Source organism: Corvus moneduloides, chromosome 2, assembly GCF_009650955.1.
Source record: "Corvus moneduloides isolate bCorMon1 chromosome 2, bCorMon1.pri, whole genome shotgun sequence".
NCBI classification, from domain to species: Eukaryota; Metazoa; Chordata; class Aves; order Passeriformes; family Corvidae; genus Corvus; species Corvus moneduloides.
In genome coordinates this window covers 29,843,513-29,864,299 of record NC_045477.1, presented here as the reverse complement: position 1 = coordinate 29,864,299, position 20,787 = coordinate 29,843,513, and the positions used below count along the sequence as shown (strand labels likewise).

At 39.3% G+C, this 20,787-nt stretch overlaps 1 protein-coding gene across 4 annotated transcripts in view; it reads left to right on the top strand.

Moving 5' to 3' along the window:
- LOC116439400 (trypsin-like) overlaps positions 1–20,787 on the top strand; it is a 60,265-nt gene that overhangs the window by 33,229 nt on the left and 6,249 nt on the right. For 2 of the 4 annotated variants that reach the window (XM_032098871.1, XM_032098870.1), the window contains exon 1: positions 9,737–19,305. The gene's annotated coding sequence lies outside the window, so the exon portion shown is untranslated. Of the gene's footprint in view, positions 1–9,736; positions 19,306–20,787 lie in introns of those variants that run through there. The other 2 variants (XM_032098873.1, XM_032098872.1) reach the window with 2 other exon arrangements.

The window sequence follows — 20,787 nt, the reverse complement described above, 5'->3', positions numbered from 1 at the left end:
AGTTTTCTTATTTTTTTTTTTAATCCTGATTTGATATTTGTTGCAAGAAAGTTTTGGGCTGTTTATAGTGAAGGTAGGAGGTGTTAAAATTGGTTTCTGTTCTGAAACTCACCAACTAAAGAACAAAGGATCTTTCAATTCCTAGTAAGAGTTGCACTGTCAGAAAACTAGAAAAAATTCATCCCGGTATCCCTGCATGTATTGGCAAAGTTAGGAGTAAGGAAATTGATTGGGGTCCATGTGAAAGCCTGAAAACAGACTAGAAGTTATGGACAGAAGTTTTATGTTGGATTTTGTGAGGGGAAAGCTAAAATTCCATTGACAGTTTATGCAAATTAGCCCATGTAAAATAAGTTAATGTTGCAGTTAATAGAGAACAGGTGAAGTCAACCAAGTGCAGAGAAATGAGGCTGACAAGCAGATTTCAAAGAGGAGTATAATATCTCTTTGAGAGCTGTATGCTTGAACAAAATAAATGCCCAAAGTTAAATATAAACAGTTTCTACCTGTCAAATGCAGTGGGAAAGAGGAAGAATTGCATGCAGTGGTGCACTCAAGTTTTTAACTTCTGATCTAAGGCACACAGATCAGAGAAGGCAAGTGCAAAGAGTTCTTTAAGAACACAATGCTCTCAATCTCAATGGCAGTTTGTTGTTCCGCATGAGTTACGTGTTGTTTCAAAGACAACGTGCATCTTCAGTGGGCAAACAAAAAACAGAGCAAGCCAAATAAAGGGATAAAGAAAGAAGAAAGAGACACACTTCACATTAGGCTCAAGAGCCACAAAGTCTTGAGAAGTGTTTAGGAAGAGATGACAGTGCTGAAGTTGTGAAACCCTAAAAAAGTTGACAGCAAAATTTAAATTGCTCCCATAAGAACAAGGAGATATGAGAGCACTCAGGTTTATATTGAAAGTTCAAGTGGAAATGTTGAATGCATTATTTTGCAGAAAATACTTTAAACGGACATTAGGTACTTAAAGTCAGATTGTATTCACTTACTTAACTAAAAACTGGATAACTGGATAGAATATTGGAAGTTCTATTCCAAAAGTGATTACATAAAAATTGCACCTTCCTACTCAACAGATTTGATTGCTGTGTTTATTCAGAGTCAGATCTATTTACCTCAAAGACAAAAATATACCTTTACAACTTTTATTCCTGTCCTGTCTCCTTGCAGAGCCCACACAATTCAGGCAGGGGTCTAGATGTTATTCATTCTTGTGCAACAGCTAAATTACTTCGCAAGTTCCAGCCAAATATATTTGTAAGAGCAATCAGAACAGATTCAGCACAAATATCCGGGAATTAAATTTTACAGTCTGCATTTTGGAGTAGACCAGAAAAGATTTTATTGGTTTCTCCTGGTCTTAAAAATCTGACTAATTTGACTAAATGTTATCTTAAAATACTGACTTCCCTAAAAGTCATGCGTTTTTCCACTGACTTCAGTCAAACCTAAATCTATGCAGACATAAACTAATTCTCAATCTTTTTCTGCCATTTGTTGGCATGAAGGAGATTGACCTCTAGGAAACATAATTCTTTGGTTGGTTGTGTTGCTGTTAAAGAGTCTTCATTCAGATTCTCAAATATCCTTCACTGTTTGTAATGCTGTACAAAGGTAGATATTTACAGAAAATACCTAGAATGGACATCTCAGCAAGGTACTTCAGATTATACTCTCATATTTAACCAAAAACTGGATAAGATGTAAGCACTCCAACTACCTATGCAATGTGAACTACAGACATTCAACCCCTGCTTCTCTCCACTATACTCTGTTCAGTCGTTTAATCTTTCCAAACCGAAAAGTGAAGTTTTTCAATTCAACTTACACAAAGTTCTGGTAGCATGATGCAAGCTGCAATCAAAGGTGAACAAATTTTGGCTCTTTCAGGCAAAAACTTCTACTTAAGTCAGAACAGGTCGAAGAGAGCAAATAGAGTATCTGAAAATACTTCTCCTGAGAGCTAAAATAAAGCTAATAAAAAAGCAAATCTAAAAGGCAAGCAACCTGTTCTCCCTCAACATTGCAGTAGAGTTGTGTGCTTAAAAGCAATCTATAGCCAGACATCCTGTAATATAAACAGTAGAGAATGTTTAAGAAACTTTCAGTGAGGTTTCCAGAAATAAGCATCTTTAAAGCAAAGTGAAGAAAAAACTTGTATTAAAAAGCTGTCGTATAAAACATGAATTTACCTTTAAAGATATCTGAAAAGACCCTTGGCAACAGCTTCAGTGGTGTAAACTGGAACAGCACTACTAAGAATCCAATCCATTAAATTTTTTTTTAATATCCCATGTAGCATGGTATAGTCTATCATTGCTAAAGGTTTTGGGCTGTGTATAAGGAGGGCATGAAGGGACCATTATGACCATAATACATTTAAATGAAAATGTCTTATAGCTGATAACCTCTAGGCTTTAAAATATATATATATATAATTGATGAACTCAGAGAATATTCTAGTTAAAGAATAGACACAAGCTGTACGGGATGGTGCTAATACACACCACAACTAAACAGTAAACTCTGCCAGCAACACGTAGGGACAATAAATATTGTTGAATGGAAACTCTGCAGAAGCAGGGTAAGAATAACAAATACCATTGTGATGCCATAATCAAAATGGAGTCTGATAACTTTAATAATACCCTAAGATGAATTAGGGGGAAATAAAAAGGGTGATGATTTTAAACAGTTTTTTTAGTGTCAGCACCAAGCATTTACTATTTTCATAGCACTCAACTTAGACAATAATGACAGGGCAGTAAGAGTCAGTCTTCTTTACCTTGAGTCATTCAATGATGCAAGAGTTCTGTTCAAAATCCCTACAGATATGGGCTGAAATTGAACAAAACATTGTTCTTTAGCTTGATTACATTAGTCTCTGAAGATACATACCTTTTCAGAAAACCAAAGCCAGATGAAGAAAAGGAAGACAAAAAGAAAAGAAAATAAAAAATCCTAAAAATATTCCTGTCCTAAAAATGCTATCTTTTCCTATTTTAAGCTCCTTTTAATTGACTACCTTAGCAACTGTTTTCATTTCACAGGGACTGAACTGGGAACCATATCAGGGTTTATATTCACCACAGAAGGTATGAAAGCAGGATGTGTTTAACATAAAAAATTATTGTGGTTTAACCCCAGCCAGCAATGAGGTTCCACACAGCTGCTCTCTCACACCCCAGCTGCCTTGGCCCCACCTTCCCCCTGGGGGAGGAGGATCAAGATAAAATGAGATAGGAAAAGTTCTATAACTGAAACAAAATGAAATATAATAATACTACAAGTGATGCACAATACAGTCATTCACCTCTTGCTGACAGATGCCCAGCCCATCCCTGGGTGGCAATCAACAGCTCCTGGCCAGCTCTCCCCAGTTTATATGCTGAGCATGACATTCTATGGTGTAGAATATCCCTTTGGCCAATTCGGGTTAGCTGTCCTGGCCAAGCTCCCTCCCAGTCTCTTGTGCATCTCCTTGCTGGCAGAGCATGGGAAACTGAAAATTTCTTGATTTAGAGTAAACACGACATAGCAACAACTGAAACCTCAGCGTGTTATCAATGTTTTTCTCATGTAAATCCAAAACACAGCACTGTGCCAACTACTAAGAGGAAAATGAACTCTTTCCCATATGAAACCAGGACAAGAATTCGTTTACAAAATGCTATACACTACTGTGGTGTTGCTGAGTAACTGAAGACATTTAATTAATAACATAATAAAGCTGAACTCTGCATATCATAGGAATAACTTAAAGGAATTAAAAAAGAGCATAGCTGCAATCACCAGCCTTTGTGACTGGGCAGAGATGAGTAAAGAATGGAAATTTAATCTAATACTTAAACCCTTCCAAGTCAATAAATAGTGGTCAGCAGTACTGAAAATTAATAGCAAGTGTACTGTAGAGAACAAATGCTGTAACATTGAAGACATGGAGTAATCCTCATGGTTTAGGGTTTTTCCACATATGATATGTGTTATTCTATATAAAATTGAACACTAGATTCTGGATTCTTGGCCTACATCTGCAGTTCCATGTAGATGATTCACTGACACACTAGAACTGCTTTCTCTCAACACATTCAACTTTCAGTGCTGACTAGAAGGCATCTAAGATGCCAAGAAAGCTCAGTCTTTCTGGAGTCAGCCTGTTTCCATCTCCACACAGTATCTCATCCAACAACGATGAGGTCTTTGAGAAGAACACGTATCCATTTTTTGAGTGATGAGGGTGGCACCAAGCTGAACATCGCACACTAAGAATGGTCAGTTGCTCATTGTTGACCTTGTGAGAAGCAACATGTGTTGCTTCAGCTCCCTATCAGAAGCAGTTCTGATGCAAACTTACATAGAAACCATGGTAGAAAAAATATGTTTTCCCTGAAGAGAAATCACAGGGAAAAGGCCACCGTTCCTTGCTGCTGTCCCATATTCTGCAATCACCTCATATTGTCAGTTATCATGTTCAAAATCCTAGCTCTTAGGATCAAAGGTTCATAGAACCATAAAGGTTGGAAAAGACCTTTAAGATCATCAAGTCCAACCCAGAACCACCACCATGCTGACCACATGTCCTGAAGTGCCATATCCACACATTTTTTGAACAGTTCTGGGGGTGGTGACTTTACCACTTCGTGGAAAGTCTGTTCCAGTGCTTTACAACCTTTTTGGTGAAGTTTTTTTCCCTAATATTGAGTCTAAACCTCCCCTGATGCAACTTGAGGCCATTTCCAATAGTGGCAATACTTGCCAGGATTGCTCTTTTTTTTTTTTTGGTTCTGCTGATTTGGTAACTCATTCTTTTGTTGGTCATAGTTAAGCAAACTGCAAAAACACTCCTTGCAGGGCTCAGAGACCCTTATAATCTACACTGCCGAAAGTGACAGTAAACTTCCTGTTAGCACTCTCCCTGTGCTCTCTCACAGATGGAGCACTGTTTTCACCACAAGCTATAGAAAATTCACCATATGTGAGAAAGTTTTCAGGCATGAATCATGAAGTTTGAACAAAACAAAGGAAAAAAAAAAAGGAACCTTCACACTTCTTTTTGTCTATTAGAAGCTTCTATGGGCAGGAACAAAATGGGTAATTTCCACTACTAGACCTGTCCAAGAGTGAGCTGTCTGCAGAGTTCGTTCCACCTGAACACGAGAAAGAATGTTTTTGCTGTGCAGGTGACCGAGCACTGGAACAGGTTTCCCAGAGAGGTTGTGGAATCTCCCTCATTGGAGATACTCAGAAACTATCTGGATGCAATCCTGTGCCATGTGCTCTAGGATGACTCTGCTTCAGCAGGGAGTTTTGACCAAATGACCCACTGTTGTCCCTTCCAAACGGACCCATTCTGTGATTCTGTCAACCTGTGTCATTCTTGTGAAAAGACTTCTAGAGTGTTCTTCTTTTGCTTTTACCATTGCCAGGCAGAATGGGTTGCAAAGGTAAGGACTTCTCTCTTGGACTTTGTAAAGGGGAATATGTGTTGGTAGTATGATGCATTAACAAATATTAAAAACAATTTATTGCTTGAACTATAGTTCATAAAGCTTTGTTGTGTTCTAATTGCACAAAAAATTAATGAAGTACCAAGCTTAAGCTTTTGATGAAAGAATAGTCAAAATAGTTCTTGCTTTCAGTTTAGATGTCATCCCTCGAAATACAATCTGGAGTCTGAGGCAAACTGAGGTTCCTTTCTATTGCCACAGGAAACAAAATTCTGCAGGATAAATTAGGATGCTCATTGGCATCTATGTAAATGTGTTAAAGAAATGTCTCCATCCTAGGTTTCCCACAGTAGTCTCAGATGTCTGATACGAGGAAGAAATAATTTAATATTTGAGTGGTAAAACACTAGGTTTGGCTCAAGCTGAGTACCCCAAAGGAATCCATAGGAATTATACTGTTATAAGCTAAGTTTCCCACCCCTCATGTGACAGTTTGCTTCAATGTTTCTACTAGTGTCTGGAGTCTTCTTGTTCTCTGCTGGTTCTCTTCACTGTCTCTAGGCAGACTGTTTCTCTTCCTATATCTAAGGCTGCAGCCTCTGCTGACAGAGGTAGTGACCTTCCTTGCTTCCTTATCTTCCACCGTGAACCAGTGTGCAACCTCTCCTTACCTAAGTAGATAAAGAGCTCAGCATATCTAGGAAAAAGTTTACAACTTGCGGCCTGAGGCTTCAGCATGTCTACCTACTAATGCCAATAAGTTACACTAAGTGACTAATTCCCTTTCTTCCTTTACAAATGTACCATCTCAGTCCCATTCTTGTAACAACTCCCAGGGAATTCTGTTTAGCTTCTGCAGTAAATGATTGCCTGCTAGATCAAAAAGACTGATAACATGAAAGAAAGCATATCACCACTCTTTCCAAGTCTTCTCATTACTCTTTTCAGGCATTGAAAGACAAATAGAAATAAAAACTAGCAAAAAGATGTTTCCCTAAAAACAGGTACAAAAGGAATATATACAGGGAGCAAGTCTATTCAACAAGAAGTTGCCATCTTCACATAGACATTTATCATAATAGATTTGCTACCTGAAAGGCTCTTACAGTAATACAACATAATGAGGCTGGTGGGACGTAGTGATTTGTAGAATAACCAGGATAGATATGAGCCTCAGACACCCATGTCCATGGTCTGGTATCGTAGCAAAATTCCATTTTAAGATATGTTTTAAGACAATATGTTAGGCCATGAGACAAAGTGACTAAAACTGTGCCCATCCATTTCTACAGACTCTGTTGGAGAATGTTAATGTCAGTCAGAGGAGCATCATGTGTAACATTTTACATGTCACAGCTTGTTCGTGAGAAATAGGAAAGGATGTTTTGGTCGCATTTATCTTGATAAGATAGTAATTTTAGTTAGATCACACCTGATGGGTGAAGCCAAAGTAGTGATAATTAGTCAGAAAATTACTTCTGGAACCACATAGTTCAGAAATGATCAATGATGTCTGGACTTTTAGCTGCTAATGCAATGGATATTGGGCATAGATTAAGTATTAAATAGGATAATAAATAAGGAACCTGGAAGGTACACTGGCAAGAGATGAACAGTCATAAAGCCAACATTACTTTGCAACATTTTTCAACAAAAATCTTACAAAGTCAATTTCCTTTTCATCATTAACATGTCTTCTAGATAGCTCTATATGCAGAGATTACCATTGATTTTTTGTGAACAATCTCATATTACTCTTCAATTTCATGCAAACAAAAACCCCCTTTCCCAATACTTTGAAAAGGATTTAAAAACTTGCATACTGATATTTTAAATTCTTGTAGGATCTTAAGGCAATTTTCTCTCTATATGAGTCAGGCCAGGGTGCTTTTCTCTCTGACTGTAGTCACTGAAATCCATCTCCTCTGAGCAGACACCTTGTACTACCAGCTCCTCAAAAGGCATATGAAGTTTTTCAGGAGACCACCTTGCCACTGTCTTGGTACTCTGCTGTGCTGGACATTGCAAGAGTGGTCTGGGGTCCCATTAAGACTTCATAAATGGCAACGGCAGTCCCTTATTCACCACTGATTTCATAATCATCCTTAGCATAAACACTTCACATAATGAACCTCTTTACAAAAAACTTAAATATAAGCACTGTGATTGCAAAGCTGTCATGTTCCTGGAATACTGACTGCCCCCCATCTCTTTAAAAATAGTAGGGGAAGCCAGATGCAGTCACATTCCTCTCTGAATTTAGTGCTTGATTAAATCATAAGCAAATCATCAGACCATGATGAGCAAACCATCCTCTGTACCAAATGATGTTATAATCATCAAAGCAATGTGAAAAATTAAAATCTCAAAGCAAAGGCTGACTGATTCTAGTATTTTCTAAACATGCATGGATTGTTGATTAATGTATCTTATACAACCACCAAAAGTAGACCAAAGCATATGATTCATTAAAGTCTGCTGGCTGGAACTGCTGATTGATTGTGCTCACATTCTGGGGATCACAAACAGATTTATGGCAGCTGACTCTAACTCACTTTTTAAGTGATAATCTTACAACTTTATTGGGTCAAGTAATGAATACTCAATAAGCAGGAATACCAAAACACAGGCACTGACATCAGAGTATAATGAACACATATCAGCATCAATAAAGGTACATAAAAAGATTTTTAAGCAACTGAAGTACATAAAGGCAGTAAAAAAAGCCAGGCAATTGCTGGTAGAAAATACTAGTTATATGGCTTTATGACAGCTGCCTTTCAGTCACTCGACCTTCAAGAAGTTACATTAGAATAATATGTACTCAGACCTATATTCTGTGTATTTTCAATTGCTGCAAAATTTGAATACAGTGTAATCAAACTATGCTCTCCAAAAGAAAACAATCCAATAAAGGTTTATTATGCCTCTAGCTGTTAGGAATCATGTATATAAAGATCTCTGGGAAAGGAAAGATTAAAAACAATTGCAAGATGCCAATGCTAGAGAGCATGGAGTTCTGGAAGTCATAAAATATTCCTAGCAGTGACATCTGGAGCTTTGAAGAGGATCAAAATACAGGTGTTTTCTAAACATCCCCTGGTTAACGGATCGGAAGTGCAACATGATGGTTTTCATCTTCCTTCACCACAAACTGAACAGGGGATATCCAGATAAAAATGGCAAGAATAAATGCAATTTTGCAGCAAAATATGCTTGGTCTTTATTTGTCTTTAACTCATAGTTTGACACCTAAGGTGTCAGTAAAGACAGTATATTTTTGCTGTAAGTATGGAGGTAAAGGAAGTAAATGCATCTTTCTTCCACTTCTTTCCAAGCCTACAGCCAAACAGAAAGAGTTCATCACATGCTAAGGATAGCACAGAGTAATAGACTGACCTTGAGGCCAGTACCCGGTGTTTCAGAAGGAGATGCAAGAAGCCTCAGAATAAACATCTAAAGAATGACTTTTTCAAAGGGAAATTTACTAGATGCCCCGCAACTTTTTTCTCATCCTGGATGACTTTCATCCAGGAAATCATGGACTTTGTCTCTTTTAACCCTTTTGTAGTTCTGTTTCTTAAACTCTTCACATGTGTTAATCGAAGCCACTGCTTAACAAAGAAATAAATTTAGAAATCCCGTAACTCTTTATGTTTTGGTTTGGAGCTTTTTGGTTGGTTGGGGGTTTTTTTGGTGGGTTTTTTTGTTTTTGTTTTTTTGGTGGTTTTTTATTTTTGTTTTTGGGTGGGGTGGGTTTTTTTTGTTGTTCTTCATAGTTAAAAATCCATTGCTGCTGGTCACTACTGGTTGCAAATCTTGTGCCTTGACAGTGCCAATTTGTGTTTCCTGAGACACAATGCCTCCGACAGTTCCCCAGAAGAGCTGCAGCTGTGCACAGTTACATACCTGTGAGCAGGTATGTGAGTATGTAAGCACATTGGCTCTGAAGACCATGATCTCTTTTTGTAAACAGGGATATTGTCTTTGTAATCTTTTCATGCTTTAAAAATAATGAAACATGGAAAGAAATTCTGCATTCGCTATCAAAGTTTGTGTTCTGCACTGGCATTAACATCAGCTTGACCAGACTGCTTACCTGAACTAAGAACAGTATATTAAGCCAACGGGAGAGACTCAATAATGCCATCTGCCTGACTGCCTGATCCTCTTGCCAGAGATGTCTGACTGAGAGACATTATAGGATGTTTTATTGCATTCTAGTTTTCCAAATTAAAGTGAGAATTGTTATTATTAGTAGTAGTACTTTTTTTTTAATTGGTGTTAGTTTGTGAAAAAACACCTCCCATAACTGGGGAAATCTGTGGAAACTTCACATTTCAGGCCTGAAAAAGATACCAGTCATACATGAGCTCTGAAGAACTGAGCCAACATACATTGGGCTTAGATTTTGCTATTTGGTCCAAGTCAGCTTCTCTTCTATGTTTGTCCAGGGGAAGCCAATTTCTCCTCTTGCAGCTGAAATCAGTGGCATCAAAAGAATGATTCTTAAGTAACATCAGTGACAGGATAAATGTAAACATTATTTGATGTTCCTTTCCAAGGTCTTTAGCCCTGTTTTAGTTGTTCTTGTCAGTCAGACAATTCAGAAGGTACACAGAGCACATGTGTGAAATGACTGTAAGATTTAATGGCTTTCAGAGAGCTTACTGAGCAAAAGCCCAAACAAAGATTTTATTGGCTTCTTGAACTCATTCCTCTCTGGGGCTAGGTTGCAGCAAAAGTTTTTAATGGCTCAAGAGCATAATTCAGTACATATGAATAATTTCATAAGTTTCAGGTTTCTGTGAATTCTCTGAATGAGTCCATCTTGTTTAAAATCTCAGTAAGTCATTGAGTCAGCAAGTGAAGATCAAAGACCTTATTCTGAGAAATGCAGTAAAAAAAACTAGCAGAAAACTGGGAAAAGAAAAAGGAAAGCTGTTTTAAAAAAGTATTTGTATATATTCAGTAGGAACATATAAAGAGTGGTCATAGAACGAACTGACCACTGACAAAAGCTTGATAACATGCAGTAGTTACAGTAAAGGACTCTGATTACTTGGCCAATTTCTGTTCTCAGTTTTACAAGTGTAGAATGCATGCTATGAATGCATGACATTGCAAACTACCTAACAAAATCATGCTCTCCCTATGAATACTAATAAAAAGCTGTGGTGCTAAATTCCACCAAAAAATCAGTGGCCATGCAATTTGCCATGCATTTTATTGGGAGAAATTGGGAGCAAAATAAGTTGGTCTAAAATAAAGGTTTTGTAGCAAGACAAAATTTTCTTAATCAGATAGTTGTGTGTTAGGTCCTCTCTTGCCATGCCTCTGGATCAGAAGGCTTTTGCAGTCTTGGGACTAAGAGTTTCTGTGATCAGGCTCAGTCCTATGTTAACGTGTATAAATGGCTTTGGGAACAGATTTTGTTTCATGTCTTGCCAAGAGTACGGGCAAGCCAAGATAATTTTTCACCACTTGTATCCAGGTGTGCAGGAAGCCCACAGGAGTTTCTGTTCCAGTAAAACACCATCCTACTCAGAGAGCATCCAGAATCATTCACATGATTCAAATTTTGTTTTGTTTACAGTTACAAAGAGATCTATTTTAGCATCCAGGAATGGGGAAATAAGAAGGGTAACAGAATGTAAAGGGAACACTCCAAAGACAAGCACACCCAAAATATTACCACATTCTTTGTCAACTGCAATAAAGTGTCATAGCAGTGCCCTTCAGTATTCCCTGAAGCTGCAGTACACTGCTCAGTAAAATATTTAATAATTATCATACTTAGTTTTAAAAAGGCTAGAACAACATCAAGTGAAAGCCCAAACAGTGAGAGCAACTCAAATAGGAAAGAGCTCTGAAATCACAGGATATGATCCAGAGAGTATTTTTATTCCAAAGGCATTAGTGTGTTGCTCAAACTGATTAAAGTATCATCTTCCTGCCACTGACTTCCTATAAACCGCAAATAACAGAAGTTCTGCCTGATGTGTTGGGTTACAATACCATATAAACCCAATTATAGAACCTTGAAATCAATACAGAGCTGTACAGAATTGTGCTGTCCAATAAGAATGATATTTCCAAGTCCCATAGCTCTTAATACAGCAATAGAGAGAGATAGGAATAATAAATACCCTTGAGCTTGATTCCACTGTTAACTGACTTGCACTTGCAGAGTTGCAAATGAAAGTTTTCTCTCCTTCACAAACTGCTTGTGTCAAAGCATTGTCTTTCCATATCTTCTTCATCTGACTTCTAAGAGTGTTACCTACAGCTTACCTGCACAGAACATACACTGGCTCTAAATAGCAGCCTTGCAACTAAGGATGCATGCTAGGGTGATACAGCTTTTATACCTTAAAATTACTCCTATCCTGAAGACTGAAATTGCACTGAATTAAAACTGTGGTCTTATGTAAGAAAATATGCTATCCTTTGGAGGACAGGGGAAAATGTCAAAAACTGTGTCAATCTTTTTTCAGTGAAATTCATAGCAGTACTAGCAGTAGTCTGTGTCTGTAAGGCTGTGTATCAACCAGACTTTGTGACTGGGATACTCGCCTTATGTGGGGTGCAGATCATGAGAAACATTCCAGAGGGGAAGGATTTACTTTTCACTAAGTTCAGTAGATGCAGAGGAGCTCTAGTCCCTTAATCAATTAGGTCTAATGAATAACCTTCACTGTGCTCCTGTTGAGCAAGTCATGGAGCTTGAGATAATCTCATAAACAGACTCCAGGGCCTGAAATTGTGTGGACTAGGATAAATACAACCTGAATAGGATTGTGTAAAACATTTGGTCTGTGACACAGCTGTTGAAACCATTATCATTTAGCAATTACATCACCATAAAGCTGTCAACTGCTCAGTGTTTACTGGTAGCCTTCCAGATTCTGGAAGCCCGTGCCAAATACTCATCTTGCTCCTTTTGCCTCCGCAACTAAAGGACCTTTGTGTTGAGAGACTGTTTTTATGCAGTTGTTCAGGAGTGAACTGCCCAAAAGACTTTTTGAAGAGACAGTGAAAAAAATAGGGAAGAGCAAGGATCAGAATGGTTGAGCTAGGATTTTCATATCTATTCCCACAGAATCTTTCCTTCAAGCCCATCCTGGTTTCCTACACACTGACTTGAGGAAATAGTGAGATGAATTCTTCACAGCTCTGTTCTCTGTGGGAAAACACTTTCAACTGTTTTTATTTTCCTCAGGCATTCTGACAAGATTAAAGAGGAAAAAAGTGCAGAAGAGAAACAGAGAGGTGAAGGAAGAGACTGCTGCTTAGTGAATTAATGGTGGCCCACAGGATAATTCCTCTTCCTGCTTAGAATTCATTTAGCTTTAATGGTTGTTAAGTGGGATTTGTATAATAGGTTGTGTCTTTCAAAGCAATTCATTTACACAAGCTTAGACATTTCAGAAGGAACCATTACAGACTTAGCTGTCTCTTCTGTTTAGCTGTTTCAAGAGAAAGTAAGCAGAAAATCAGCAATAGGATTTGAGGGGGACCTATCACTTGAAGTAGTCTGGGCTGGGATACGTATAGGTTCCAAAATTTGAGGATAGCTTGTATGTCTACAGGGTCAAGGATAGATGAAGTCTTTACTTTGCAGTGCTTGATGTCATTTTTTATAGGACTAATGGAGACAGAAATTACAGTCTTGCAGCTAAAATTGTGCATAAAACCTCTCCTAGTTGTCTTTAAAGTCAGTAAATGGACTATATATTTCTGGTAGTTTCAGTAGGTAATATAACTATTCCTATGAGACTAGGACTAGGATTTGCTTCTTCCAACTTATTAAGAGTGCTAGGAGAGCAGGACCTCAATCATAAACCTATACAGTTTAATGGAACAATTTTATTGTTTTTAATGTGTCTTACTTCAGTGCACTGCAGGCAGCATTACAGTAATTTCCAAAGGGAACATTGGAATGTAGTGCAGATACAAAGAGTCAATTTATTTGGTACAGAAAAACATATCTTCCTCTTTCCTGGGTGTGTGAGAGTCAATTTAGAAATTATCACTTATTTATGCAAATATCTCAAAAATTAAAAGAATATTTAAGATTCTTTGGCTTTAAGATTCCATTTATGGAATCATAGCAAATATCTTGAGGTTGGAAGGAATCTCTGAAGATTGTCTAGGCTGACCTCTGCTCTTGAATCAGTCAGCTAGAGCAGTTTGCTCAGTGTTCAGTCAGGTTTGGAACATCTCCAAAGATACTCAGTATCTGAAGATACTCAAGAACTATACAACATAGCTGGGCAACCTGTTCCTGTGTTTGACTACCCTTACAGTAAAAAATGAGGGGGATTATGTTTAAACAGAATTTTCTGGAATTGATTTTATGCCTCTTACACAACTGAGAATAGGCTGATGTTGTTTTCTTTATTCAGACATTCATACCCATCAACAAGGTTCTTCCTGAACCTTCGTTTTTAAGGCTAAACAATCCCAGATCTCTCAGCCTCTCCTCATATGAAAGGTGCTCCAGTCCCTTCATGATCTTAGTGGCCCTTTGCTGGACTTACTCCAGCATGTCCATATAATTCTTGTGCTGGGGAGTCCTGAACCGAATACATATCCCAGATATGATCTTGCTGGTGTGTAATACAGGTAATAATTTCCTTGACCTGGGAACACTTTTCTTAGTGCAGTCAGAAATGCTGTTGGACTTATTTGCTGCAAGGGCATGTTGCTGACTCATCTTCAACCTTTGCTTTATGACTCCTACGTCCCTTTTTTTTTTTGCAAAGCTGCTTTCCAGCTTTGGTACATGAGGTTATTCTTTCCCATGTACAGGATGTTCTATTTATCTCAACAGGTGTATCAATCAGTCCTCTCAGTTTTATATCATCTGCAAAATTGCTGAGGGTGCACTCTGTCCAACTGCCCAACTCGTTATTGAAAATGTTAGCTTGTGCTGCACAACAGATGGGTGGCATCATTCATCATTTTCAGCCATTGCTGTGAAGAATGATAGATAACAATAGCAAAGGTTTTCCACAGAAAAGAGTATTTTAGCAAATCTGTTGTCTATTTTACTGGCAAACGTGTCTTGTGCAGTGACAGAATTCTCTTGCAAACAGTCTTATTTATAAGAGGATGTTCCTTTCAGAAAAAAACAAACAAACAAACAAACAAGCAAACCCAAAAACCCACGAACAAAACCTGGTGGGTGCAGGACAAAGAAACTGTGGTGAAGAACTGACTTTGCAGAAAACTAGGACTCAGCAACAACTCTTCCAGGCACTGATGTCCTATGCCTACTTATGTATTTACATCAAAAAGGTATGAAAAATAACTAATTGCTTGCTCAAAATGAACCTCTCTGCAAGAACTTCATTGCATAAGATCTCCCAGACAAGACAGGACCCTTGCTGGGGAAGCCTGGCTGACTCCAGACTCTGTGATATTGGTAATCTTTAAAGTGGGACTTCTATTCTTGATTAGCCTCACTTCTGAGAGAATTTTCTTGAGTGTCATACTAGTAACATATCACATAATATATAGTAAGTAGAAAGCAATTGTCTGAGTTTTAATTCATAGTCCTTAGAAAGTTAATAAAACATTTTGAGGGGGAAAGGAAATAGTGAAAAGGCCTCACAAAACCAGAATTGTTTTCTGGATTAATTAAAAGTTTAGGAAATTTGTCCTGCTGGAAGTCTTCCTAACCTCTCTGCAGATTTACACACTATAATAAATTATCAGCTGCATCTGAAGAGTCCTCTCTATCTCTACAACTGTAAAATGACATGTTATAGCTTTGCTGGGACTGAGACACCAATGTTAAGTGCAAGGTCCACAAAACCCTTGAAGTTTCACCTTTAAATTGTATTGAAACCCAGAACATTTCAATACCACATTCATTTGCTGGTCTAAAGCAAGACAACTGGCTAACGAGGAGGGATCAGTCACAGGCATAAGAAGAGGCTGTGTGAGCACCATGACAACGAAAGTGCCAAGCTAGTGACCCAGAGATATGGTGGGGGACGAAAAGGGGTGGGGACTATATGGTCTTTAAGGTCCATTCTAATCCCTTAATATTCTATGATTATGTGATTCTATAATGCTTTGATTCTATGTTGTGTTTCAGTGGAATTGATCTAGTCCTTGATTTCAGTGAGGAACCATATTTCCAGGCCATCATTTTTTGAAAGCTCTAGTTTTCACTTGCCCTAAGTGAGCTGGTGGCTTACCTACACTTTCCTTCAGAGATAGATGTACCCCTGAAGCATCTGCAGGGAAAATGCACATGTGCTCCTCCCATTCAGACGCTGGTGCATCCAACAGGATGTATTTTTAAATAAATGCAATACGTTTCAAGGAAATCTCCTGGACATGGTGCTTGATGTACATTTCATGGAATGATTTAGTTTTGTGTGTGAGCAAGAGTAATAACAGGCTCAAGTAAAGTTTTTGACTCTTATCGTGTTGACTAATGAAAATGATTGCACAAGTACCAAAGAATTGTGACTTGGACCTGCCCATTCTCTCATGCATTCCAAACACCAATGTTATTGGTCAACAAGCACACACTACAGAAAGAATCTAGTATGCTAAGATGCCACAATTATTATTTTTAGATAAAAAACTTAACTCTGTTCCAGGGCACCGGCACTCTACAATGACTTAAATTTCTGGAGAAAATGCAAAATTATTCTTATCCTGCTTCCTAGGCTAGGAAAAATAGTTAAATTTCTTTTGCACCATGTAAAACTAGTGAAAAAATTATCTGGTCTTCAATAATTAAGGGCAAGATGGATCATAGACTATTTGTCATTGCTAGGTCAATAGTACATGTACTGCGTCATTAGCAAAAAGCTTTTTTATCCATTTTCTGCTTGACCTGTGTTACTGACTTTGATGACTAACCCCTTCTGCTCCTTTTGGAGAGCTGACTATTGTAAAGGGCTGAATAAAGTCCAGTTTTGTTCACACCTTCCCCTCCATGCAAAAGTAGTGTTATATACCTGAGAATTTCCAGCAAATGGCCAACGAGTTGATTAGTGTCCAAGATGATTAGGTGGTACATGACATACAAGAAAAAAACAAGAGACCTGTTTTTATTTGACTTGGAGAGAAGAAAGCTAAGGGCAGGTAGCGCCAGAGGAGGTATAATTCCAACCTTTCACTAGCAAAAAAGGCAGGTGTAGGGAAATGGAGACATAATGACAAGATGGAATGGTTATGAGTTGCAGAAATAAAAGGAAAAGAATTTGCCCTTGAGGGTCCTACTGTGTTAGAACAAAAGGTGCCCAGAAAGACTGTAGAATCTCCCTCCTTGAAGGTTTCCAATTCTCTACTGGGAAGTCCCTAAGGACCTCTTCTAGGTTATAAACTGGTGTTGCTTTAAGTTGGAGGTTGGACCACAGACTCCCACCCCCTTCAGGCAAAAAGTACTCAGTGGTTCTATGAAATAATCTCTTGATTGTCAAGAGCACAAAGTATATAGACACACTGGATATGGAACTTCAGTACTACTTTTTGCTATAAAGATCCCACTGTATTTCTTTCATGCTGGGTAAAAAGTGAAAATAACTAATGTAAAGTGTCCCTGTCTTAAGATCTCCAGAATGTATAGCTAAGACACAGAAAAAAGGCAGGAATACAAACAGATAGAAGGGTGATGTTATTTACTCAAGGATCAGTGGAATAGTACAAGATTACTGTCAGAGGCAGAGTTAGGACCTATACCACTGGGCAATATACTAGGGAAAAAAACGATTTTCTTTATGCTGTTAAAATGCTACATTCTCATAATTATACTGAAAAATACAAGTTTTCCAATGGAGTAATTTGCCAATGACCTGATACAGAAATTCCTATACAGTCATTAACAACTATAGTTACAATTATTGGGCTTGCCAATAACATTTTCATTAGGATGTCTTGGAAATGTGGAAGAAGGGAAGGAGAAAATGGTGGAAGAGGTGGCAGAAGCAAGGAGTGGCAGCAGGCAGCAGAAGAAGGCCATGGAGGAGCAGAAGGAGGAGGCAATGGAGAAGGTGACAAAAGAAGTTGCAAAGGGCTGCAGCAGAAGCAAAGAAGGAGGAGGTGACAAAGGAAGTGATGTAAGAAAAGAGGCCGAAGAAGGTGGTGGAAGAGAAGAAGATGATGGATGAGATGACAGAGTAGGTGATGGAAGAAGCTGGAAGAAAAAAGGTGATGAATTAAGGAAGGTGGAGGGAGTGGAAGGTGGCAAAGGCCAAAGGTGGAGGAATACAGTGGCTAAAGAATGAAAGTCATGGAAGGGTGTGGTGGTGAAATGCAGTGGTAAAGGCAGTGAGACAGAAGGCAGCTTTGGCATATGGAGGCAGTGGCTGATTAATTCAGCAGTGGAAGGTGGCAGCAGTGGGAGGTGGCAGAAGGCAGCAACAGGAGGCAGTGATGGAATGTGACAGCAGACTGCATTGACAGGAGGTGGTGGCAGCAGAAAGCAGTGGAAGAAGACAGCAGAGACAGGCGGTGCACGAAGGCAGCAGTGGTGGAAGGAAAAATGGTGGTGGAAGAAGACAGAACAAGGTGGAGGTGGCAGAAGGAAGGCATTTGCGTTGGAAGGTGGCTGTGGCAGATGAAGGCAACAGAAGCAGGCAGAAAAATAGAAGGAGGAGGCAATGGAGGAGGGAACAAAAAAAGGCAGAGGAAGAAAGCCACAGAATAAAGGAGGAGGAAATGGAGGAGGCAAAGAAAAAGTGTTGGAAGAAGAGAAGGAGAAGGCTACAGACAAGGCAATTAAGGAAGGTGGCAGAAGACATTGGAAGAAGAGAAAAAAGAGGCTATGGAAGAAGACAGTGAAGGAAGGGTAGGAGGAGGCTGTGGAAGTAAATAAGGAAGAAAGAACTGAGGAGGCAATGGAAGACAATGGTGATGAAGGCAATGGAAGGAGAAGCAAGAGACAACAGAGGAGGTGAAGGAAAAAGGTGACAGAAGAAGTGAAGGAGGCAGCAATGGAGGTGGTGGAAAAGGCAGTGAAGGAAGAGAGGGCAGAGGTAAGAGAATGCAGCAGAAGTGTGTGATGAAAAAAGAAAAGGAGGCAATAGAAGAAGGTGCTAGAATTAGGAAAGAAGGAAGTGATGAAGAATGTGATGAAGTAAGTGATGGAAGAAGATACCAGAAAAAGCTGGTGGAAGAAAAGGAGGACATGATGGTGCAGGTGACAGAAGAAGATGGCAGAGGAAAAGAAGGCAGAGGGAATGGAGAAGGTGGTGGGATAAGATGTCAGAAGAAGGCAGCAAAAAAAGAGAAGGAAGACTTGATGGAAAAAGGTGTTGGAAGAAGAGCAGGGGGCAATGGAAGAAGGCAGCATGAGGAGAAGGCCACAGAAGAAAGCACAGGATGAAAGTGGTAGAAGAAGGTGATATAAAAAGAAAAGGAGGAGGACACAGAAGAGGTAGAATAGAATGAGGCAGTGGAAGAAGGTGGCAGCAGAAAGGAAGGAGGAGGCAATGAAAGAAAATGTTGGAAGATTAGGAGAAGATGGAGGAGATGGAGGAGGTGTCTGTCCTTATTTTGGCTGGGATAGAGTTAATTTTCTTCTTAGTAGCTGGTGCAGCACTATGTTTTTAATATGAGAATAATATTGATAACACACTGATGTTTTGGTTGTTTTTATGTAGCACTTACTCCAAGTCAAGGACTTTTCAGCTTTCCGTGCTCTACCAGCAAGGAGGTGAACAAGAAGCTGTGGGGGAACATAGCTGGGACAACAGATGCTAACTGGCTAACAGAATATTCCACACCACAGAACGTCATCCTTAGAATATAAACTGGGAGGAGTTGGACAGGGGACTAGTCCCTGCCCAGGGACAGGCTGAGCATCGCTCAGCAGGTGGTAAGCAATTGCACTTTGTTTTTCTTGCATTTTCTTTTTCTACCATTATTATATTTTGTTTTAAGTATTAAACTGTTCTTATCTTAACCCACAAAGGTTTTTTACTATTTTTTCTGATTCTTCTCCCCATCCAGCTTGAGGAGAGGAAGTGAGGGGAGTCAGCGAGCGGCTGCATTGTACCTAGTTGCTAGCTGGGGTTAAAGCATAATGATCCTTTTGTGGTGCCAATGTGGGGCATGAAGGGTTGAGATAACTACAGATCTGACCAGAGTGTGATGAAACAAAATAATTTTTGCATATTTTCAAAAAGAAGAAAAGCATTCATTTTTATCAGCTTACATGATAGAATTACTGTTCTTGAAATTAATCTGATCCGTGTGCTCAGCATCACCGTCACCTCTGTGTTTCGAGAGCCATCTATTGGGAACTATTAATAATTACACCTTTTTCCTTCCTTCCTTCCTTCCTTCCTTCCTTCCTTCCTTCCTTCCTGCCTTCCTGCCTTCCTGCCTTCCTGCCTTCCTCCCTGCCTCCCTCCCTCCCTTCCTCCCTTCTGCATTTTAGGCTCCTATCTGGAACTGCTTGCAGAGGTTCTAGAAAACCCTCTTGCAGAAAGCACTAAGGGAGACTCAAGGTTGAAAGGTAGACTTTTGGAGTCAGGGATACAGAGGATCTGAGGTCTGTATATTCCAGCTGCAAAAGGGATGCTGGCAGTAGAAGAATAGGGAGAAATTACAGTGGAATAAGGTGGCAAAAGAAGGGAAAGGAAGATGGAAGCAGTAGAAGACAAGAAAGGGATGAAGAACAGAGTGGAATATGGTAGCAGAAGAACATGTCAGAAGGTGGTGTTGGAAGAACAGGAAGAGGAGGAGGAACAGGGCTGTGGATGGTGTGCAGTAGAAGATGACAGAGGAAGGGACAGAGGGAGGCAGCAAAAGAAGGCAGTGTAAGAAGAAAAAGAGGAGGTGACCAAAGAAGCTGGCAAAAGAATATGGCAGAAGAATAGAAGGCAGCAATGGAAAAGTTGACAGAGGTGAAGAGTTGACCGTGGTGAAGAAAAGCAACATAACTAGAGAAGGAAGACACAACAGAGAAGACAACGGAAGAAGGCAGCAGAATTAAAAAAAGATAAGTCAGTGGAAGTGGCAGTGGATGAAGACGGCAGAAGAAGAAAAGGAGGATGAGGTAACTTAAGGAAACTACAGCAGGTTGTGGCAGAAAACAGTAGTGGAAGAAGACAAGGAACTCTCCTTGGGGAATGTTTTTAACCATCCCAAAGCCTCTCCCTTCCCTCTGACTCTGCCCTTCCCTCTTCTACTTTCCCAGTTCCTTCTCCACCAAAACTGGAGACTGTATCTTAGTTGCCACAGCCTTGCTTGGCCACAATCCTTTCTGGATGCCTGGGTTCTGTGCTGCAGAAAAGGAAGCAAGAAGAGGGCAGGAAAAAATTATACCAAGGCAACTGGACAATTTCCAGAACAT